Raw genomic sequence first — 24,772 nt, forward strand, 5'->3', positions numbered from 1 at the left:
AGATGAGCCCCCAATCCATGAACACAGTATATCTCACCATTCATTTAGAATTTTTTTTTCATTAGTGTGGTACAGTTTTCAGCACACAAGTCTTGTGCATGTTTAACTAGATTGACATCCAAGTACTTCGTTTTTTGCACATTTATAAAGGGTATTGTATTTTTAATTTCAACATTCATGTGCTTATTTTCTTTTTTTATGTGTTATGTCCTGTGATCCTAATGAAATCATGTGTTACTTCTATAAGAATTTTTTCTTTTTAGATTCTTTTACATTTTCTACATACACCATCATGTTACCCACAAATAGAGACAGTTTTCCTTCTTCCTTTTTTACATATATGCCTTTTATTTTCTTTTATGGCCTCATTGCTCTGGTTAGCAATCTCTTTGGTATGAGTTGTGAGATTGGGAATTCTTACCTTGTTCCTGATCTTAGGAGAAAAACATTTTATCACGAAGTTTGATCTTAGCTGCAAGATTTTTGTAGATCCTTTGCTGAGAAAATTCCTCCCTACTCTCATTGTTTGAAAGCTGCTTCTTTTTTAAAAAAATCATAAAATGGATATTAAATTTTGTTGTTTACTTTTTTGGATTGATTGATATAGGCATGTGATTTTTCTTCCTTAGAAAATGGTAATATGGTGGCTAACACTGATTGAGTTTCAAATAGAAACCAGATTTGCTTCCCTAGAATAAATCCCACTTGTCCATGGTGTGTAATTCTTTTTATATACTAATAAATTCTATTTATCAACCTTTTTAAAATGATTTTTTGCAACTATTTTCAAGAGGCATATAGCTCTCTACTTTTTGATACTCTCTTTTTCTGCTTTTAGTATATGTCTTACACTAGCCTCACAAATTTATTTGGGATGAGGTCTATCCCCTTCAACAGATTAGTAGTAATTCTTCTTTAAATGGTAGAATTTTCAGTGAAGTCTTTCAGTCCTGAAGATTTTTAATTTTTTTCAAAAAATTTTAAATGACAAACTCAAGTTTCTTAATGGTTATATGGCTATTCAAATTATCTTTCCCATCTTGGGTGATTATGATAGTTTGCATTTTTTTTTAGGAATTGGCCCATCTTATTGAAATTGTCAAATATACCTATGTAGGGTTGCTTGGAGTATTCCCTTTTGATATCTTATGAATCAAAAGGTGATATGCTCTGTTTCATTATTGAAATTAGTAACTTGTGTTTCTTGTCTCTTTTTTTTAAATGTTGCTAAAGGTTTACATGAAAATTAGAAAAAACAACTTTTTTGGTTCATTGATTTTTCTCTGCTGTTTCAGTTTTTTATTTCATTGATTTCTAGTTTTAAAGTTTTTTTTTTCCTTTTCTTTGTTTGGGTATAAACTTTGTATAGTTTCTTGAGATGGAATTTTATATATTTTTTAAAGATTCTTATTTCCTTTTAATGTGTATATTTAGTATCATAAAATTACCTCTCAGTACTGTTTTAGCTATTTCGTAGATTTGGATATGTTGTATTTTAATTTTTATTCAATTCAATGTATTTTTCATTTCCCTTGAGATTTTGAACAACCGGTTATTTAGATGTGTGTTTTATAGCTTCTAACTATTGGAGATTGTCTTGTTATCCTTTTGTTATTGGTTTCTGGTTTGATTTCTTCCGGGTAGAAGTATTCCCTTTTGCTATCTGAAGAATCTTAGTAATTTATGGTGTATTCTGTTAAATTTTTGGAGTTTTATTCTCAGATTATAATCTATCTTGGTATATTTTTGTGGATCTTTGAAAATAATGTATATTTGGTTGGTTGGATGTGTTCATAATTTCATTCTTCTTTAAGGCTGAGTAATATTTCATTGACCTACAATTGTGTAGGTTGACGGTGTTGTTGAGTTCTATATTCTTGCTGATTTTCTATCTAGTTGTTCTATTAATTATTGAGAGAGGAGTATTGAAAATTCCTATTATGATTGTGGATTTGGCTTTTTTCCTGTAAGTTCTATTAGTTCTTGGCCCACATGTGTTATAGGCCTGTTGTTAGGTGCACACACATTTAGGACTGAAATGCTTTTCTCATGGATTAACCTTTTATTGTTCTATAATGTCCCTCTCTGTCTCTGGTAATTTTATTTGCCCTGAAGTTAACCTTTTTATGTTAATACAGTAAATTCTTTTTATTTGTATTTACAGGAAATATTTTTTCTACTCTTTTACTTTTAATCTGCCTAAAACATTATAGTTGAAATGAGTTTATTATCATATAATTGCATGATGTTTTTTAATCCATTCTGAAAATGTCTGTTTGTTAACTGGTGTATTTTTTAAAAAATATTTTTTATTTGTTCTAATTAGTTATACATGGCAGCAGAGTGCATTTGGACACATTATACAAAAATGAAGTTTAACTTCTCATTTGTCTTGTTGTGCATGATGTGGATATACATGATATGTAATCATATATGCATTAGGGTAATAATGTCCAATGCATTCTCCTATCATTCCTACCCTCATATCCCCTCCCCTCCTTTCACTCCCTTCTGTTTGTCCAAAATACTTCTGTTCTTCCCGCATCTCTTATTGTGAATTAGCATTCAAACACAGAGAAACATTTGGCCTTTGCTTCTTTGGGATTGGCTTATTTTGCTTAGCATAATATTCTCCAGTTCCATTCATTTACCAGGAAATGCCATAATTTCATTCTTATTTAATGCTGAGTAATATTTCATTATGTATATATACCACAACTGCTTTATCCATTCGTCTATTGAAGGGCACCTAGGTTGGTTCCATAGTTTAGCTATTGTGAATTAAGTTGCTATAAACATTGATGTGGCTGCATCACTGTAATATGCCGATTTTAAATTCTTTGGGGTATAAACCTAGGAGTGGGATGCCTGGATCAATGGTATATTCCATTCCAAGTTTTCTTAGGAATCTCCATACTGCTTTCTATAGAGGTTGCACCAATTTACAGTCCCACCAGCAATGTATGAGTGTGCCTTTTCCCCCACATCTTCACCAACATTTATTATTTCTTGTATTCTTTTATATATATATAAATTTTTTAGTTGTAGATAGACACAATACTTTTATTTTTATGTGAGGATCAAACCCACTGCCTCACATGTGCTAAGCAAATGCTCTGTAAATGAGCTATAGCCCCAGCCCTTGCTTGTATTCTTGATGATTACCATTCTGACTGGAAGGAGATGCAATATCAGTGTAAGTTAACTGGTATATTTAAACCATTTACATTCAATATAATTATTGACATTTTAAAGCTTAAGACTGCAATTTAAATTTTTATTTTATGTGTGTTCCCTCTGATTTTCACTCCTCTGTTTTCTGTTTTTCTATTCTCCTGTGGATTACTAAACATTTTAAAAATTCTTTTTTGATTGCACTTAGTGTTTTTGAATATGTATTTGAGTGGTTACTGTAAGTATTATATGACCATAACTCATTACTGGTTACCGATGGTCATCATTTTACTGTTGAATTCATTGGATCTATCCTGTTTGGGGTTCATTCAAGCCACTTGAGTCTATAGATTATGTTTCTTGACAAATGTGGGAAATTTTCAATGATTATTTTTTTATGTACTGTTCAGTTCTATTCTCTCTTCTCTTTCGCAAGGACTCTCATGACATGAATATTCAATATTTTATTAGACTCCCACAGAGCTCCCTGTGCTTTGTTCATTTTTTCTCATATATTTTCTTCCTGTTGTTCAGATTAGATAATTTCTATTCTTCTATCATCTGGTTCTTTCTTCCATCCCTTCTATTCTGTAAAGAAGCACTTCCTCTGAACTTGGCATTTCAATTGTCATTTTCAGTCCCAAAATTTCCAAATGGTTCTTTATAGCTTCTATTTATCACTGAGACTTTCTATTTCTTTGCCGAGTATTTCCACTTTCTTTTTTTTTTTTTTCATTTGTTTCAATTATGTTTGCAGTTGCTCCCTAAAGTAGTTTTTACCATGGTTTCTTTAATACCTTTGGAAGATAATTCTAACATTTCTTGTCATCTATTGATTATCTTTTTTTCATATAGTTTAAGATCTTCCTCATTTTTGGTATGACAAGTGATTCTTGATCAAAACATGAACATTTGGTATTATGTCCTGAGATTCTGGATCATGTGTAAACCTTCTGTTTAACTGGATTTTTCTTATAACAATCTGACGAGGCAATGATGGGCACCACTTTGGTACTGTCAGATGTTAAAGTCCAGGTTCTCCACCTGGCCTCTATGGGCACCTGAGGAGTGATGTTCCTTTTTACTACTAGACACAGGTGGAAATGCTGCCTCTGCATGTGTTCTCCACTTGCACTGCAATAGAAATGTCCTTGTTACTTTGGGGGAAAGTAGAAGTCTTCACGTTCAATTAATCTTCCTCCAACACCACTCCATTGGGAATAGGGAGAGCGTAACTTATTACTATAAGTTATTACTTAAGTTAACTTATTACTGTAAGTTACATAATCTCCACTGTATGTGGCAGGGAGAGGGCCCTTTCTTACTGGTTGTGAGGGGAAAAAGTCCTGACTCCTTATTTGAAAAAACAACTACCCCTGCCATGGATGTTAGGATACCTCATTTCAGCCTCTGTAGTAAAATCCAAGCTCCCCATGCAGTATTTGCAGGTATGGGGTGAGGCTTGCTATAATCTTTCCTGTGATGTTTGACCAGAATAGAAAAAGTTATTTAAATGTTTTCTGGTTTTCTAGGTCGGCCCTTTCCTGATCCTTTGGCTTTTTACCCTTAGGTCCATCAGCCTTTCTCGTTTCCCAGATAGTGACATACCAGGTCTGGGACATATGAGAGACAAAAAAAAAAAAAGAAAATCCAGGGGAGTCACCACATGTTGTTTTTGAATCCCTAAGTCCCTACTGCTTTTTTTTAAGTACTTTTCCAGTCATATATATCTATTTTATATGCAATTTCCAGGGTTTTAGTTGTATTTAAGAAAAAATATGGAAAAGTATGTCTATCCCTTTTTCCTAAAAACAGGAATTTGTTAAATGCTTTTCTTTCTTTTTCTTTACTTTTTTTTTTTTTTTTTTTTTTTTTTGGTACGAGGGAGCTACATCCCCAGCCCTATTTTGCGTTTTATTAGAGACAGGGTTTCACTGAATTGCTTAGCACCTTGCTTTTGCTGAGGTTTTGAATTTGAGATCCTCCTGCCTCAGCCTCCTGAGCCCTGAGATTACAGGTGTGTGCTACCACATCCCACTGTTGAATGCTTTTTAATGTCTTTTCACTCTTTTGATCTCTTAGATCAATGACCTATCACAGGACTCTGCTCATGGAAGGTGCTCAATAAATGCATTTTTATTTTATTCCTTTATAGAAACCCTAAAAACAAGTATTTTGTTATGGACCAATCTCATAGTATTATTTCTCAACCTCATAATTACTGATATTTTGGGAGCCTTCTTCCTTTTATTAAATATAGATTAGAAGATCTTTATTATTCACTCACAATGGCAACTTTGGAATTTGAATTTGTAATTAAAATCAAAAGGAGGTCTCTTCACTTTCTCCATATACTCCAGAGTCCCCAGGGTCCTTAAGCTACAAAATATGAATAATGGAGAAACAAGAATGGACCCAGTTTGCCCTTAAAGATTTGTTTGTATGACCTTGAGCAGGCTGCTCAATACTTTGGTGCCTGATCCTTCAACTGTGAAATGAGAATAATACCTGTAGCTACTTTGTAACTATAAATAAGTTAATGTATGTTAAAATATGAGAATATTTCCCAGCACAGGGTTTGCTATAATTATTGCTATTATTCTCATGAACTGAGAGACTTTTGCTGATGTCAACAGAGTAAGTAATTGCTTTGTCCTGAATTCTCAGGTAGCATGTAGATGTTTCAGATAAACATCTCTTACCAAAATAATAGAACTTCATGGTGATGAGAGCTTCATTCAAGTTGCTGGACTAGGCTGCATCTCAGACCTGTCTCAGCTTATGATGTTAGCTTGTTGAATTTGTCATGATATAACCCACACTAATCTGTTATTTTCTTTTTTAAAATTTTTCTAATCAGTTATGTATGATAGCCGAATGCTTCTTGATTCATTGCACACAAATGGAGCATAATTTTTCATGTGTGGTCATACCATTCGTGCATATACATATACCTATGGTAATGATGTCCATCTCATTCCACCATCTTTCCGACCCTCATACCTCCTCCCTTTCCCCCTCCTCTTTGCCCAATCCACAGTTTCTCCACTCATCCCATGCCCAATCCCCAATTATGGATTACATCCACTTATCAGAGAAAACATTCAGTCTTTGGTTTTTGGGGGATTGGCTTACTTCACCTAGCATGATATTCTCCAACTCCATCCATTTACCTGAAAATACCATAATTTTATTCTTTTTTAATGCTGAGTAATATTCTATTGTGTATCTATACCACAGTTTTTTTAATCCATTCATCTATAGAAGGGCATCTAGGTTGGTTCCACAGTTTGACAATTGTGAATTGTGCTGCTATAAACATTGATGTGGCTGCATCATTGTAATATGCTGTTTTCAAGTCCTTTGGGTATACACTGAGGAGTTCCATTCCCAGTTTTCTAAGGAATTTCCATACTGCTTTCCAGATTGGTTGCACCAATTTGCAATCCCACCAGCAATATGTGAGTGTACCTTGTCCCCCACATACTTGCCAACACTTATTGTTGCTTCTGTTCTTAATAGCTGCCATTCTAACTGGAGTGAGATGAAAGCTTAGAGTAGTTTTGATTTGCATTTCTATAATTACTAGAGATGTTGAAAATTTTTTCATATATTTGTTGATCAATTATATATCTTCTTCTGAGAATGTTTGTTCAATTCCTTAGCCCATTTATTAAATGGTTGGTTTGTTTGTTTTGGTGTTTAATTTTTTTAGTTCTTTTATATTCTGGAGATTAGTGCTGTGTTTGATGTGCTTCTGGTAAAAATTTGCTCCCATTCTGTAAGCTCTCTCTTCAACTTTTTGATAACCTTGAGCAGGCTGCTCAATACGTTGGTGCCTGATCCTTCAACTATGAAATGAGAATAATACCTGTAGCTACTTTATAACTATAAATAAGTTAATATATGTTAAATATATTGTTTATTTTGCTGAGAAGAAGTTTTTTAGTTTGAATCCATCCCATTTATTGATTCTTGATTTTATTTCTTGCGCTTTAGGAGTCTTGTTAAGGAAGTTGGGACCATGATGAAGATTTGAGCCTACTTTTTCTTCTCTTTTATTGCACCTCTGTTTTTTTTCCCTTAGGACACTTAGGCAATTAGCCCCAACTGACCTTGTTTAATCTCTTTCCTCTATGAGAGTGTGACTGTAATAAGAGTAAGGATCACATCCCTTTCCATCATAATTATTTTTGTAGCCTCCAACAGTGTTCAACACGTAATTGTTCTTCCAGAAATATTTTTTGAGTAGATGAAGGAATGTTAGAGAATTGCCATCCAAATAGGGTTCATTGATGGTAAACAGGGTACATGGATGGGAAGGAAGGAAGAAAGGAAAGAAGAAGGAAGGAAGGGAGGAAGGAAGGAAGGAAGGAAGGAAGGGAGGGAGAGAGGGAGGGAGGGAGGGAGGGAGGGAGGAAGGAAGGGAAGAAGAGAGGGAGGGATGAAGAAAAGAAAGTAATGTATAAAGTCAATTTTTAAAGCATTTTTTAAAACTTTATCAGAGCCAAAGTGTGTAAAGTGCTTGTTAGAGGGTCTGGTTCATTTTCAAAACCTATTCTAGGTATGTTAAATCCAAATTATTTTCCAGTTATTTCCTTAAAAATAAAACTTTTGTGAATCATTTAATTTATTGAACTTAATTATGTACCAGTTACTAGTCTAGTGCTGGGGATATAGAAGAGAACTGAACAAGTTTTAACTTTCAATATGTCTGCAAAAGAATGAGAAAGGTAGACAATAAGCTCATGCATTTAAACAGGTGGGGTGACCAGAGCACTTATTTTTAGAAAGATGCCTGCTCTCTCTCTCTCTCTCAAGTAGTTTGTATTGATGATTCTACTGCAACCCAGGAATCTTCCATTGAGTCTGTTCAACTTACAGAACCCTCCTCCACCCCTTTCTGCTGGGCTCCCTTTCTCCATCCGCTTAATATACACTTAGTGAACCTCCTGTAAGCCAAATGCTCCTCTAGACTGAAGACACACAGCAAGCATGACCATGCCTCTCTGATCTTACGGAGCTCACAGTTCCACGAGGAAACCACATAAGCAAAGAAACTAGTATCCAGCAAAATGTCAGCTAATGATAGTGTCAAGAACACAAAGCAGGCAGAAAAGAGAGAATAAGCAGGGGCAGGGGCATCATGCATGGAAGGTCATGGAAACCCTCTCAGGGCAGAGAATATTTCAGCTGAGACTTGAATGCTGAGAAGGCAGAGCCTTGGGGATTTCTGGGAGGCGGTGATCCACCCAGGCAGAAGCATGGAGGCCCTGTGACTGGAAGGTACCTGGTATGTTCCAAAGACTGCTTGGTCAGGGGTCCTGAAGCTGAGTGAGAAGTGGGACAGCAGTGAAAGGAAGACACCTGAGGGGACTGGATACAGCTTAACTACAGGGAATAAATGGGCCCGGCACTCAGGAAACCCATAACTGTGTAGTCAGGAAATCTCATAACTAAGGATGTGTTCCTGGGCCATATTTGTCCCACTGGGGGGCTGTTTCCTCCTCTGTGAAATGTGGGAGGTTGAACTCAAAGACCTCTGAGGTACTTTCCACTCGACAGTGGCTGTGGCCTCCTGACAGTTGATGTACATCAAAGACAGCTGCCTTTGGATAGTAGGACTGAGGGAGGATTCTGAGGCCAACTGAATCATAACAAACAGCTCCCATCCGTGGGGACCTTGCTATGTGTCAGGCACAGTGCTAATCATTATGTGCTAAATATTTTGTGTATGAAATCTCCTTTCCACTTACAGATGGAAAAAATAGGCTTACAATGGTTAATTTATTCAAGCTCACAGGTCTAACGAAGGTCTGGTGCCTCCTCATTTGGTCCTCTCATGTTCCTGCTCTTAATTAGATAAAGTTACATGTGGAAAACATTTTTGACATTGTAAAAACCAGCATTTCACCTTGCCATTGTGATTCATTCTGAAATTATAGCTGGACAGACATTGTCCTCTGTCAAGACTATTCTCAATAATTGTTTTGTGATTCTGACTTTTAAAAAAATCAGTTGCCTATTTTGCTAAGTGAATATGTATGGAGCACAGTTTTATCGGTACAAGTTGAAATCAAAAGATGAGCAAATTGGAGCAAAGTGTGTTTAAAGGCAAGAGTTCTGGCTAGGCATAAGTGAAGAGCAGAGCAGAGTTACAGTTTGGGGGTGCTTGTCATCTAGAAGCATGATTCTTATGATGCATTATATGCATATAATTATGATGCATTGAGCCTCAAAATAAATCTAAAATATCTTCCAGCAGGTTTGAGAAGGAACATTTTTTTTTCTTTTCCTCACTCCCTTCATCCCTTCTTCCTCTCCCTCCCACCTTTCTTTGCCAGAGAGTTGTTCTCTGATTCTGTCTTTGGAGACTTTGTTGCTCTTTCTCTTTTGGAAATTCCTATTAGTGTAATATTAATGAAAAATGTTCTTTAGCTGAGATAACTCATTAATTGCCCAAAGACTAAAGTTGAATTCTATTTCTGAGACTAATAAAATCTGCAAACATTTTTTAAAAAATATTTTTAGTTGTAAATGGACATAATACCTTTATTTATTCATTTTTAGGTAGTGCTAAGGATCAAACCTAGGGCCTCATACATGTGAGGCAAGTGTTCTACCACTGAGTCACACAACCCATCCCCAAATCTGCAAACTTAAAAGAAAAAAAATCATGATCCATTCCTTAATAAATGCATTTTTCATGACATTTCTTTCTATTCCAGATGCAAAGAGATGAAAGTGTATTGGTGCATATTTCCAAGATCAATTGAAAGCCTTTTTGAACAAATCTCAGTTCAATAGGTTATGCAATGTGAGACAAGCAAAGTGATCATCTGCTCTGAACTGGAGATAATGAGACAATGAATACAAGTATCCTTTAGGGACATAGACACAAAATACTTGAAACCAGGACCATTCCACAACATAATGGGCTCTCTAAAGGTATAAACTCTAGTTTTTACTATTGTTTTTAAGTTATATTTTTATTTTTTGGTATCAAGGATTGAACCCAATGGCACTGAGCCACATCCCAGCCTTTTGATTTTTTTTTTTTTTTGAGACAGGGTCTCACTAAGTTATTTAGAGCTTCCCTAAGTTGCTGAGACTAGCCTTGAACATGAGATCCCCCTGACTCAGCTTCCAGAGCCACTGGGAATGTTGTGTTTTATAGAATTGTTATTGCATCTTTGAAATGCAGTGGGTTTCCAACCGTCCTGGAAAAAGTCACTCTTGCTGTTTAAATATCACTAGAAATAATGAGTGAAAAGAAACAGAACTAGTATTAGCAGGAGACAGAAGAAATCCAGAAGAAACAGATCTGCAAACAAAGTAATGAAATATCTGAACTTTAAATCTAGCAAATTTTTCTGGTTTGCTTGCAAAGCATCAACTTTGTGTTTCAAATTAAAGATTCTCTGCTGAAGGCACAATCTTTCATGTCTTTAAAAATAACCTTTTGAAATGAGATAAAGGAAAACATGGCCATATAAACCAAACATTCAGTGCTATAAATAACTTATCTCAGAGGCAGCATAATGTAGTGGAACTCACCATATAGCTCGTGCTTGGAACCCCCCTATGAACTTTCCAATATACTTAAAACAGAAAATCCTACTATGGCCTCTGAAGTCTTGTAATGTCTGGTCCCTGGCTCCATCTCCAATTCCATTTCCTCCCATGATTCCCTTAACCAACTTTCCTTCACTTCCTAGTCTCTAACCCTTTTTCTTCATTTTCAACAAGACTTCAAGGTCTTGGGTTGATTTTTTTTTTTTTTTTTTTTTTTGGTCTTTGCCACCAGACCATTAGCTTCCTGAATACAAGAACTTCTTTTTTTTTTCTATTTCTGTATTCTTGTGCCAAGACTATGGCAGGTGCCCAAAATATTTTTGAATGAATGAACGACAAATAAACAAAGCACTCAGTTACACATTTGTTGACATCAACGTCAGTTTCTTCCATCAGGATCAGGAGGTTGAAGTTTTTCAAGCTCCCCATTTCTCAAAACTAGACTGATTCTGTCTTTGGAAATTCAGATCATAAATTCTTTTCTTCTGGTAATTAATAGCAAAGTTATATACTTATGAAAGAATTGGCTTTCAAAACTAAACAAAATAAAACCCCTTAATTTTCTAGATTTCTGTGTACCTGATATCATGAATGATACTTTTAAAAGTCCTGGTGTATGAGGATCTGCACAAATAGATCTTCTCTGTCTTTATTTAGAGGTTTGTCTTGAAACAGTTAAAATGGTGGGTTTATCCCGCAGTCTGTGTCTTTGTAGTGTTGAAGTGTCTTTTGTTTCCTGTCACTGGATACGGAGATGATGGATGTCCAACTTTGTAATTTTTGCCCCATGTATATTTTATGATTCTCAAGCAGTGACAGGAACTGGTTGGAGTAATGTGGGCTTCAAAGCCAAACTAAAATGCAGTGAAATGATGAAAACTAGATTTTTCAACAGCCCCCATTAAAGTTGTTGGAAAAACCCATGCCCCTTAAAGTGTTTTCTGATTTTCAGTTTGACTGGTACTCTGTTTCTTATAATGAACTCAGCTTAAAGGTGTTGCTTTAAAGAAAATGAAAATTAGATGGGCATGTAAGACCTGATGATCAAAGCTATGCTAATTTTTGATGGATTGATAAAATATAATGAAAGATTCTATTCCCTTTAAGTCCAGACCTCTATGAAATGTATACTTAACTAGGATCCAAAAGCTGGAACATTATGAACTAACCAAATGTTCCTTGGCCTTTTTCCCTGTATACTGTTGTCTTCATGTATATATATATATATAGATATATATATTTAATTTATTTATTTATTCTAATTTGCTATACATGACAGCAGAATACATTTCAATCCACAGTACACATATAGAGCACAATTTTTCATGTCTCTGGTTGTACACAAAATAGAGTCACACTATTCATGTCCTCATACATGTACTTACGGTAATGATGTCCATCTCATGCCACCATCTTTCCTTCCCCCATTCCCCCTCTCTTCCCCTCTCCCACTTTGCCCTATTTAAAGTTCCTCCATTCCTCCCATGCTCCCCACCCCCACCCCCATTATGGGTCAGCATCCATATATCAGAGAAAACATTCGGCCTTTGGGTTTTTGGGGATTGGCTTTTTTATGTACATTTCTTGAGCTCTAACACTTCATCTGGAATCTACAGTGTTCCAGTGATTGCTCACTCTGTTCAGATGCTTATGATATGAGATTTATGCCTTGGCTTTGGTGGAAGACATCTTGAACACACATCAGCTTAAAAGCAAACATTCTATTCTTCAGGCTAAGGCATTCAGAGACAACTGTTACTTGTTCTTTCTGACAAACAAGATTAAAGGAGAAATTCAAACGTGAAAAGCTAGCCCAGGGCCAGGTACACCACCAGCTGTCAGTGATGTCTTTCCCTCTTTCTCATGTTAGCACGCACCATCACAGCAGGTAATCTCCCAATGGCACCATCACAGCAGGCAGTCTCCCAGTGGCTCATGTCTAACCAACAATTTGAACACCATGTTACTTATTGCCATTACCAGGAGGAGCATGGTGGCCCCTCCACTCTGTGCTTAGGGACTATGTGCAGGGTAGTGGGAAAAGAGAGCTTGGCTAGACTGAGCAGAGTTTGTTTCTATTTGATCTTTAAGTCCCTTTCTCAAAACCATATGCTTATATTGCAACATCTTGGCATTTCAGTTTTTAAGCCTTCTCTTTTGGCTTTTCCTGTAGAAGGAAAGGATTTAGTCCTCTTTCACCCCACCTTCAAACCCTACCTACTCATAAGGTCTTCTCATCTCCTTAGACTATTGGTGATGTCAGTCAGTGCTCATGGAACTGTAAAATTTTTTCACAGCTGAGTCATGGAGTATCCTCTGCTAACTTTTATTTTTTTTGTATAGTTTATTTTTTACTTTGCTATGATTAATAACAGTCTTATTTGCGGTTGTGGATTGATTCAAAACAACGCTAATTTAAACTTCATTCACTCCATTAATCATCTAAATTTCCTCTTAAGATATTTCAGTGTGATGGGTACTTATCAATTTCTCATTCTTAAAAAAGAAAAAGAAGCGTCCTTGGTCCAACTTCTAGGTGGAATTGCTGTCCTCTATTCCTCCACAACTAGCAAGCAGGGATCTCCTCTCTCCTCTTCTGTGAGCTGAATCCTCAGTTTCTTGTATCCCATGTCTTGCTGTTTCTTGGATGACTCTCTTGTTTTTATGTAACTAACATATTTTCCAATGGCTTCCTAATAAAAAATTTTTAAAAAGTAAAATTTTGAGAGCTTATATCTGAAAATAGCTACATTTTATCTTCATGTTTGATTGACAGTTTGACTGAAAGTGAAGTCCTAAATTGGAAATGATTTTTCCTCAGAATGTTGAGTTGAACTGGGTGTGAAGGCGCACACCTGTAATCCCAGTTACTTGGGAAACTGAGCCAGGGGAATCACAGGTGGGAGGCCAACTTGGGCAATTCTGCAAGACCCTGTCTCAAAATAAAATAAAAAGGGCTCAGTGGTAGAGTGCTTGCCTAGCATGTGCAAGTTCCTAAGTATGACAAAAAAAAAATTGAAAGCGTTAGTCTAGTATCTTTATAGTATGTGTTACTTGTGAAAATTACAAACCCCTTCTGACTTGTGTACTTTTTTTTTTTTTTTAAATCTCCCTGGAAGTCCATAGGGTCTTCTGTGGGTTTTTTCTTTATCTTCACTATTTCAAAATGTTATGATAGTATGCCTTGGTGGTCTATTTTTTTTTTCCTGGGAACTGAATGGACTTTTTCAATCTAGAAACCCATTTATTTCCTTCCATTCTTTCTTCCTTACTCCTGCAACAAACATTTTTTTGAGTTTCTATTACAGGCCAGGTATTATCCTAAGTACTGATAACATAGAAGGGGAAAAAAATCACAAGCTTCTTGGAGCTATATTTCATTGAGAGTTTCATTTCTGAAATATGATAGTGGAAGATCTTTATAACTAGCTGTGTTAGTCTGTTGTGGCTCCTATCACAAAATTCCATAAACTGGGTGGCTTATAAACAACAGAAATTTGTTTCTCAAAATTTTAGAGGCAGGAAAACCCAAGATCCAGCAGATTTCACTTCTGGTGATCATCAAATTTCTGGTTCATGGATGTGATCATCTTGCTGTGTCCTCACATTACAGAATGGGCCTCTTTCATGAGGACACCCATTCATGAGGACTTCATCCTCATGACCAGTTCACTTCCCAAAGATAAAAACGACCTCCTAATACCATCTCTTTAGGAATCTGGATTTCAACATATGAAATTTAAGGGTCACAAGCCCTCAGACCATAGCATTTCTTTTTCTTTATTGTGTTGGGAACAGAGGACCTCTTAGATCACATAATAGATTTTAGAACAAAAAGGGATCACAAGTATAAACAATGACAAGATTCTAGGTTTTGAAGAAGCTCTAAGAATTATTTTTGTCAAATAATCCGTAAGTCCAACTGATATCTAGAGCTTTCAAGTGACTTTTACATTGTCACTCTCCTGGTTCAACTTAGTATCCATTAACTGTCATTAAATTTGAAGTAAAATTTTATTTTATTTGTCTATTCATTGCCTTAAGATTTGTCCCTTTGAAAAGAAATTAATGAAGTCCATTCTTATCTCAAGCTCATTGCTTGAAGATAGTCACATGTTATAATAAAACGTATTTTTATTCTTTACAATAAAACAAACAAAGACCTGAATCCTAATTCTCTGGCTACTGGTTTCTACTCCATAAAATTCCCCTCAAAATATGTAGATCGTTTTTATAAGTTTGTTAAGTTCTTTCTTGGTATTAACTAAAAAATAACGAGAATACTTTACTGCAGCCATTATTAATTTTAGTTCTATTGCTATCCTAGCATATAGCTATCGCTATTATAATTCTCCCAGAGCAAGCGATCCTATATTTATTTATGAAATATGAAAGCCATTTGTTAACTTCGTCTTCATTGTTAGAGTAAACTTCGTGGTTTATTGTATGTACTTTTGGGATTAAGAATTTCCTAGCACATACCATTTACATAAATAATAAATTCTTAAGTTAATTACTTTCTTCCTATTGCTGTTTTAGAATTTGTACACTGAAAAATTAAAGGTTTACTCCCTATATCAAAAAGACTTAAATACATGACAAAATAATTTTGTAGGCAAGAAAGAAGTAATTGACTTTCATTTCAATCACTTGCCAATGTAATCTTGGAGAATCTGATCTGAAGATAGTCAAATGTTATAATAAAACTTATTTTAATTCTTTACAATAAAACAAACAAAAACCTAAATCCTAATTCTCTGGCTATCGGTTTCTGTGTGTGAATTGTGAGGTTTTATACTCATTATTTTTCTATTGGAACCTTAGTTATTTTTTTTGCTTGTACAAATTGTACATTCTAAAGACATTGATTTTTTACCTGAAAAAAATTGCTACTTTTATTTTTTGTACATTTTAATTTGGTTATTTACTTCTTAATTCATTTCTCTCCCAAAAGTTCAGTCCATTGCATTTTCCACATGGTAAAATTGTCTCGTGCAACATTTTTAAAATATTCACTTTCCTCCACCTAGAGATTTTAAATATATTAGTTTTATTCTTTAATTTATGTATGTGGAGTGAGTAAAGGTCTTAGTTTTCCTAACCTTCCACCTCCAAAATATCTGAAAATTGATGTTGAATAATGCTTTTCTTGCTAGGGTTGACTTTATCTGTTATGTCTGGTATATTAGTCAGGGTTCTCCTGAGAGACCCAACTAGTATAATGGATGGATGGATGGGTGGATGGATGGATGGATCAATGGATAGATAGAGAAACAGATATAGAATAGAGATAGAGATATAGAAGAGAACCTACAGGAGTTAATTCACACAATTATAGAGGAAGTCCTGATATTATTTCATTGAAAAGATTGTGCATTCCTTTGATTTGTATCTCTGAGCCTTCGTCTATCCTGATAAATCTTAAATTTGGTCTTTTTAGGTTATCCCATATTTCTTGGAAGTTCTATTCATGGTCTCTTACCATCTTTTCTCCACAGTAATTTCAAGATTATATATGTTGTCTTTATTGCCTGAAACGTTGTCTTCCAAGTGGTCTAGTCTATTTTTGGTGCTTTCCATTGAATTTTTAATTTGTTTTTTTGATTCCTGTATTTCAAGGATTCCTGCTTGATTTTTTTTCAGAATCTCTATCTCTTTATTGAAGTGATATTTCACTTCCTGAATTTTCTCTCTGATTTCACTCCTTATATCATCCTTTATCTTGCAGATCAGTTTAACTATGTACAATCTAAAGTCCTTCTCTGACATTTCTTCCACTGTGATATCTATGGATTCTGGTATTGAAGTATCTTGGTTTGTTTGGGGAGATTTATTCCCCTGCTTTTTCAAGTTGTGTATCTACCTATCTAACAGTATGGATTCAAAGCAGTAGAGTTTTTACCCTGTGAATTTATAGTCTCCCCAAATGTTTCCAGTACTTCACTGTTTAATGTGGAGATAAGTAATAATAATAACCAATGCAAAAATATACAGTATTAAACCAAATAGTTCCTGCTATGACATCTAAAGTATTAATTATCACAAGAAACAGAAATATGATCAGTTATTACCCACAGTAAGTTTGCAAAAGAGTTTAAAATTTTGAATGGTGGACTACGAGAGAACAGAAGTGATAAAGGATGTGATGATTGTGAGGGAGGAATAGAGAAGATAGAAGTAAACAATTAAGGAAAGAGTGAAAAAGAAAATAGAGATTGGCTGTAAGCAGAAGAAAAGAGAGAAAGAGAATCAAGGGAAACAGAAAAGTGAGAGAATATATATGTATGCATCTATATGTGTATATATAAAATAAATTTTTTAATTAAAAATAAAAATAAAAGAATATATAACTGAAATATACTAATCAGACATCCTAGTCCTCAAAATACAATATTGATTTCAAAAATGCTAAAAATGAGAAAAAAATACAAATATGTATAAATACTCATGAATCATTAAGGTCACAATTAAATAGAGAAAAGAAAAAAAAAGTTGTTAGTGAAAAGTTAAAGAATTATGTCCATTGGAGTTCAAAAGATTCTCAGCTTCCCTTCTCAGCAGTTTTAGGTGGGATCACTGGGGTGAGAGAGGTAATCCTGTAGGTGAAACTCTTAGAGAGGGGATTTAGGCTTAGGTGGGCTCCAGGCTCTTCTCCGAAGGCCACTTGGTCTAGAGACTTTAAATCAGCACACTTCCAGGGCCCAGCAATTGCTGGTCCACACTAGAAGACTGTATCTCAGGGATTGCCCCTGGATTCCACTCATGTGGTAGAGGAACCAATTCTTAGGCCACTACATCATCTTAGGACCCCCACATTTCCTGATCTTGAGTTCAGTCTCCAAATTCAATCTCTCCTGCCCCTGCCCTTTCAGATTCCTATCCAGGTGCCATCTTACCCAGCCAGTCCTGCAAGCAGCCAAACTGCAGAAGGAGGGGTAGAGCTGGGTGGGTTTCCACAACCATTTATCCCCTGTGTAAACCTTTCCCCATGTTTGATTTTTCTCCCGGTCACTTAAGCACACTTTATGTGGGCTTTCTAGGTCAAACTAGGGTTTGCCAGGAATTGGCTTCTCCAGCTGCCAGCCCCCATGCTACAGCTACAAAATGGTTCCTTCCACTGTCCTCTGCACTCAGCATGCCTTTCAGTTTGGTTGGGCAGTGCCTTTGATCTCTAAACTCCCTGTACCCAGACATGCCTCAAGCCTCCTAAAAATGTGGGTTCTTTTAATTACCTTGTGCCTCCACTTTGCTCACAGAGGGACCACTTTGGCTGGTGACTCTGGCTGCCATACTGGCTGTGGCACTGGGGATTTCTTCCTTATTTTATTATATCCAACTCCATATCGGCTTTGAATGTCCAGTATTAAATCCCAATAAAGTCTCCCCCATACTCATTTTTTGGCTCACTCGACTTGCTGAGAAGCTGCTTTCTTGGTTTCACACCATGAAGCAGCCAGGAAAGCAACCTTCTCTATTCTGCCATCTTGAAACTCCCTGAGGAAGTCCTGAATACACCAGCAAATCTACAATGTGGAGATTCTGAAGTCAAGAGGGCTGGTTCAATCAAAATGGAAAGACCTCAGAACCAGCAAAGATAATGGTGTGACTCTTTGTCCAAAGACAAAGGCCCAAGGGCCTGAAGGATTGCTGGTGTAAGTTCTTTGCCTTTTTGTTCCTTCTATACCCTTAGCCAATTTCATGGTGCCTATCCACATTGGTTGAAGACAAGGTTCTTTGGTGGAAGGCAAATCTTCATTTCTCAGTCTACTGACTCAAGTGCCATTTTCTTATCAAAACATCCACCAAAACACACCCAGAAATTTTACTTTATAAACTATGTGGATATTCCTTAACCCAGTCAATTTGACACTGAAAATTAACTATCATAGTGGGTTATGCTTTTTTTTATACACAACTTTAATCCTTTTTTCATGGCATGGTTTAATATGGTTTGTATATATTCATATTTAGCCTGCAATTATGTGTTTCTTTTTTAACCCTGGTAACTTAGTTAATCTGATATTGTATATGAGGCAATAAAAACTCAACTCATATCAACTTAAGTGAAATGAAAAGATATTGGAATATCTCAGAAAAATCATAGGAAAGGCTGAAGGAATCAGGCCCAGGGGCTGCAGGTTACAATCTGTTGAAACCCAGATTTGCACTCTCTTTTTCTCCTTTCTGATGTCTCTTGAATTCTGTATTATGATAAAAATAGGCCCTCTCTGGCTACCAGCAGAACAAACCCAACAACTCCAGAATAAAGAAAGAGCTCTTCTTTCCCAGCATTGGATGTGAGAGTTGCTTTCCTCAAGGTCATATTCCTTCTGGCATGGCCTACATCCAAAGACTGACTGACATGGGAGCAAAGGCTAGACCACCTCACTCACAGAGCTTCCTGTGGGCCCCATGGAGGGGGGTGTGGAGCCTGTATCACAAGTCAGCTGCTGCCACTGTCCAATCTTGCTTTTCTTCTCTCCCTTTAACAGAAATTGACCCCAAGGACACTCCTTAATGAACATCCTGCTGCTAAACATGGTATTTCAGAGTCTGATTCTTGCAGAACACAGTGACAAACATGTGATAGATAGGAGGGGAATAGTTTGCTGGGGAGATTAAAAACCCATAGCTACTGCAATCATATTAATTTCATCTCTATTATATATAGTATTTTTCTTACTTATTCACACATGAAATACATCAATAGTGTTCTTGTAGGGGGTGACTCTTATCCAATTTTGGAACAATGTTAGTATCCTTGTATGTCTTAATGAAATGTTTCTACTTCTCCTCCTCCTCCATCACCCACCACATCCTCATCCTCCTCCTCCTCCTCATCCTCCTCCTCCTCTTCCTCATCCCCCTCCTCCTCCTCCTTCTTTACCATATTATGACATGGATTGTTATAATTAGAAACTTCGTATTTTAAAACCCTTAAGGGAAAATTTTTTCCTATAATATTACCTGGAGATATAAGCATTTTAAAGGTTTTTATTTTTTTTTTTTTATAAAAGTAGAAATAATTGTCATGTTGTTGGAGAACAGGGGAGAGCTGGACCCAAAGTTCAGTTCTGTACTGTATTTAGACCAGCTGAGTGGAGATAGTAGTTTATTTAACTCTGACATTTCTTTTATTTTTGCTACTCCAGCCCTTACCTGCTGTGCTGTTTTTGCTTCAGAGGATAAAATGTGAATATTTTAGGATAATGTTTCTCTGACCAACAGAATTTACATGAATTTTCCCCTTACTGTAGCATATGGCTTTATCTCTTTTTTTCCACTTTAAGAACTATTTTAGTCTCTCTCTCTCTCTCTCTCTCTCTCTCTCTCTCTCTCTCTCTCTCTCTCTCTCTCTCTCTCTCTCTCTCTCTCTCTCTCTCTCTCTCTCTCTCTCTCTTCTTTTCCCCTCCCTCTTCCCTCTCTTCTTGTATTTTCATTGGATCATGAGAGAGGACTTATCACAAGCTGTTAGCACTCCACCAAATTGACACCGAAATCCTCCTGTCTTTAAAAGGACAGAAGTTCACACTAATCTACGCTATAATCAATCCTGCTTTCTTCACCCAAAGAACAGCTCTTGCACACATGCCCACACATGCCCACAACACCCACACACCCACAAACACACACACACACACACACAAACACACACACACACACACCAGAGTACTGGAGGTGTTCCCTTGATTGCATTAACTGTGGATAACAATGCATAGCATTAGCACTTCTATAGTGTTTGATAAATGTGATCAGTTTCAACGTGGGGCAACATAATACAGGGGAATTCTTAAGTCAGAATTTCCCTCTTGGATTCCACAGTTGTTTTAAACAGTGGTGAAATGACAAGGTGCTTCTCCAAGGAAACTCCCTTACAAGTCTTATTTTTTTTTTTTTTAAAGAAAAGCAGAAAAGAGGTGATATGGGAAGAGAGAAGAGGACAAATTTAAATGAACAGTCTTATACTTTTTCAGTTTGATTATGTGCATTATTTGGCTAGGAGATTCCCATTGCATTTGTCTGTTCATTTATTTACTTATTTTTACAACTGGTTGTGTAAACAACGCTTTATAAATTTGGCAGCATGATTACAGACAAAAATAACTCCCAGTTTTCCTAAAGAGAAGTCATAATTTTATACCTAATAGATCATTGATTGTTAATATAGGATATTTGATTTTGGTAATGGGAAATTTTAGAGTGACCCAAAGATTTTTAGTGCAGCCTTTGAAAATTTTTTATAGTAAACTAGAATAGTAACTGTTTGACAGGAGAAGGAGAAAAGTAATTGCATTCATTTCTTTGACTTCACTGAATCAGCAAGTTGCTGATGACTTTTTATGTGAGTTGGTAGAAGGAGGTTTTGGTTTGACCCCACATACTATAATTAGTATCAGTCCTGAACAATAAGAAAGTCTGCTAGCAATGCTCTTTTGTTTTTTGATACCTTGGTTTTTTGTCCTGCACTCCCTCCGTGACAGCTGTAGGTTGATGAAAATATATTTATCTGTAAGAGTTGATCAAAACAAACATTTTTTGAGTGATCTATGTTTATTTATATATTTGCTTATTTAGGAAAAAGCCCGCTTTATTGAGATATAATTTATATATCTTACAATGTATGATCCAGTGATTCTTAGTATGATCATTGAGTTGTGAAAGAGTCACAAAATCAATTTTAAAAACTTTTCACACACATAAGAAAACTCCATTACCCTTAGTAGTCATCCCTCATTCTTTATCCCCCTTTCACCCGGGGAATCACTTATCTGTTTTCTGTATCTATATATTTACCTAATCTGGACATATTATTTTTTAAATTACCTTACCTAATTATAAGTATATACTCATTTTTTTTTTAGTCAACATCTCTCTATCTCCCTTCTCCCCTAACAACCAAGACTCTGGTAACCACCGTTGTACCTTCTACTTCTATCAGATTTTTTTTTTTGATTCCACATATGAGTGAGATCATGCGATAAATGTCTTTCAGTGCCTGACTTCTTTCATTTAACATAATGATCTCCAAGTTCATCCATGTTGTTGCAAATAACAGAATTTCATTTATTCTGTGGCAAAATAGTATTTCATTTTGTATATGGACCACATTTTCTGTATTCATCCATCAGCTGATGGACACTTAGATTGATCTTATATCTTAGCTATTGTGAATAATATGACAGTGAACATGTGAGTGCAGATATCTCTTTGACATACTGATTTTCATTCCTTTGAATATATATCCAGTGGGATTTCTGGGTCAAATGGTAGTTTTAACATTTTGAGGAAATTCCATAGTGTTTTCTGCAATGGCTATTTTAATTTACAATTCTATCAATGGTGTGTAAGGGTTTCTTTTTCTTCACATCCTCACCAGCACTTGTTACCTTTGTCTTTTGATCTTTGAAAGCTCCAACAACATGATCTCTTTTCTAGTAGTAGAGCCCGTGAGCTGAGCTTCTTAACTTTTAATGTGCACATGATTCTCCTGTCAAAGTGCAGATTCTAACCCAGTAGGTCTAGAGTGGGGCCTCGGATTCTGCATTATCAATAAACTCCCCCAATGATCCTGATGCTTCTGGCCCATGAGCCACACTTGAACATGATTACAAACACCTAACCCTTCTAGCCTTAGTTCTGTCAGTAACCAGCTATGTGACCTTCAGTATTTGCTCACCACATTGAGACCCTATGTTATGGTTTAGATCTGAGATGTCCCCAAAAGCTCATGTGTGAGACAAAGCTAGAACAGTCACAGGAGAAACAATTAGGTTTTGAAAGGTGCAAACTCATCAATGGCTTAATCCACTAATATGGATTAATGTGGTGGTAACTGGAGGTAGGTCACTGGAGACGTGCCTTTGAGGTATATATATTTTGTCTTTGGTGAGGGAAGCTCTCTCTTTCTGCTTCCTGGTACCATGTTCTGAACTTCTTTTCTTCTCTACACCCTCCATCATGATGTTCTGCCTCATCTTGGGCCCATTAGCAATGGAGTTGATTATCTATGAACTGAGACCTCTGAATCCATGAACTCCCAATATACTTTTCTTCCTCTACGTTGTTCCTGTTGGGTTCTTTGGTCCCAATAACAACAATAACAACAACAACAACAACAAAGCTTACTAAAGCACCCTATATCTTCTCTTTTACATGGGTATATACTTCCATAGAGAAAAATCTAACATGGGAAATACAAGGTACCAAAGAATAAACCACAAGTAGTTATCCTCATTTAAAAAGGATTTCTTTAAAGAACAGTTTGAACTCACAAGAGGACTTTAAAGGTTTTTTTTTTCTTTTGGGGGTGAGGCAGATGGTTCCATATAATTCAACAAATCTTTATAGATCCCCTTTTAGAAGAAGGCTTTTTGCAAGGTACATTCAGGCAACCTCAAAATAATGACACCATCATTATTCACTGCCCTGCTGAAGTTTGTAAACTGTAAGGTGATGAGGAGAACTCAATGAAATTTACTGTAATTTCAGGAAAGCTTTAATATGAGGAAGAAACATGAGATTGAAGAATGTGATATTCTAGTGATTTGTATAGCAAATATAGAAGCTGCTTGTTTTGTCTCCAGCTCATAGACTAAAGAGAAGTCAAAGTTTTGAGTGAACTGTGCTAGGGACTTTGGCAGTGGGATGATAGAGACCAGTAATGGGGAGGCAAAGGCAAGTTGGGCAAACTTCCCCTGGTTTGGTCAACATAGAACACCTTTTAGAGTTTATAAAGGAGAACAAACCTAAAACCGTGAGAGTCTGATTATGAAAGCATCAGATGGTTGGTGTAGAATTTGTTATTATTCTACCCAATGCCAGCAATTTACTAAAGGTTGCAAACTGGTAAATAATATGCTTGAATGTGAGCATTAGGAAAATTAGACTGTCTGTTGTGCAGAAGATGTGTTGGGAAGGAGATCAGTAGGAAGAGCACGAAGGGGAGTGGTAGTGGGCAAAGAAGCAAGAGCTTCTTTGAGATTCCTTTAGATACAGATTGAAAAGACTTGACAACAGATTTCATATTGAAAGTGAGAGGATCGTAAATCAATCTGGAGATGGGAGAGGTTCAACATGTCTGTTTAAAATTCAGGAAGTCATTCGAATTGGTGTTTGAAATAATAGTAAACTTGTAAAGCCCAATTTGTGTGATGCTTTGTAAGGGTTTTTAGAAGCATGGAAGGCCCAGTACATTTCTCTGGGAACTAATAACTGAATCTGTGAAATATAAGTCAATTACCAAAGACCATTTACTTTCCACTTTCCAACCATTACCACAGATCAATGATGCTGACCCTTGGTTTTTTAGAATAAAATCTTCCAATTTTTTTTTCTTTACAGTTGTCCTATTATTTTATTCATAAGATTTGAGAGCTAGGAGAGATTTTAGACTTCCCCTAATGGAATTCATGCATATTACACACAACGATTTTTAGGTCCTGCCAAGTAAATGATCTGCTTAGGATCACATAGTTAGTTAGCCACAGAATAATTGCTGATCTAATTGAGAATTATCCAGCATAGCACTTTAAACATGGCTCATTTTTAGCAGAATTTTGGTAGTTAGATCAAGTCACAATGTTTAGAAAAAAAAAAAAAGACTTGCATACTTCCAAAAAGTTAGAATAAAGTTAAAAAAGTTGCATAATTCCTTAAGATGAGTAACTCTCAGACCAGTGACGTTTGATTTACTTGGAAACCAGGAACTTTTTCTTTCCACACAAATGGGTGATGGGCATGGGGCAGGGGAAACTAAATAGTCTTGCTATTCAGCAATGTCACTAATCACTATCTATCATCTGCTATTAATTGTTTTTTTGAACCTTCATTGCAGGATGTGACCACTTGCCAGTCGACAACGAGGAAAGTTTTTTCCTAAAATGTAGATTCCCTTTTACCCTAAATACCCAGAATTCATCTAGACCTAAGAGCTCCATGTTGCTATTTGACATTACAGAGCATTTCTTTGTCTTTTCACTGAGCGCAAAGGGCCACTAATGGATCAGGGCAGGTGACATTGAGT

This window comes from Ictidomys tridecemlineatus, chromosome 2 (assembly GCF_052094955.1).
Source record: "Ictidomys tridecemlineatus isolate mIctTri1 chromosome 2, mIctTri1.hap1, whole genome shotgun sequence".
NCBI classification, from domain to species: Eukaryota; Metazoa; Chordata; class Mammalia; order Rodentia; family Sciuridae; genus Ictidomys; species Ictidomys tridecemlineatus.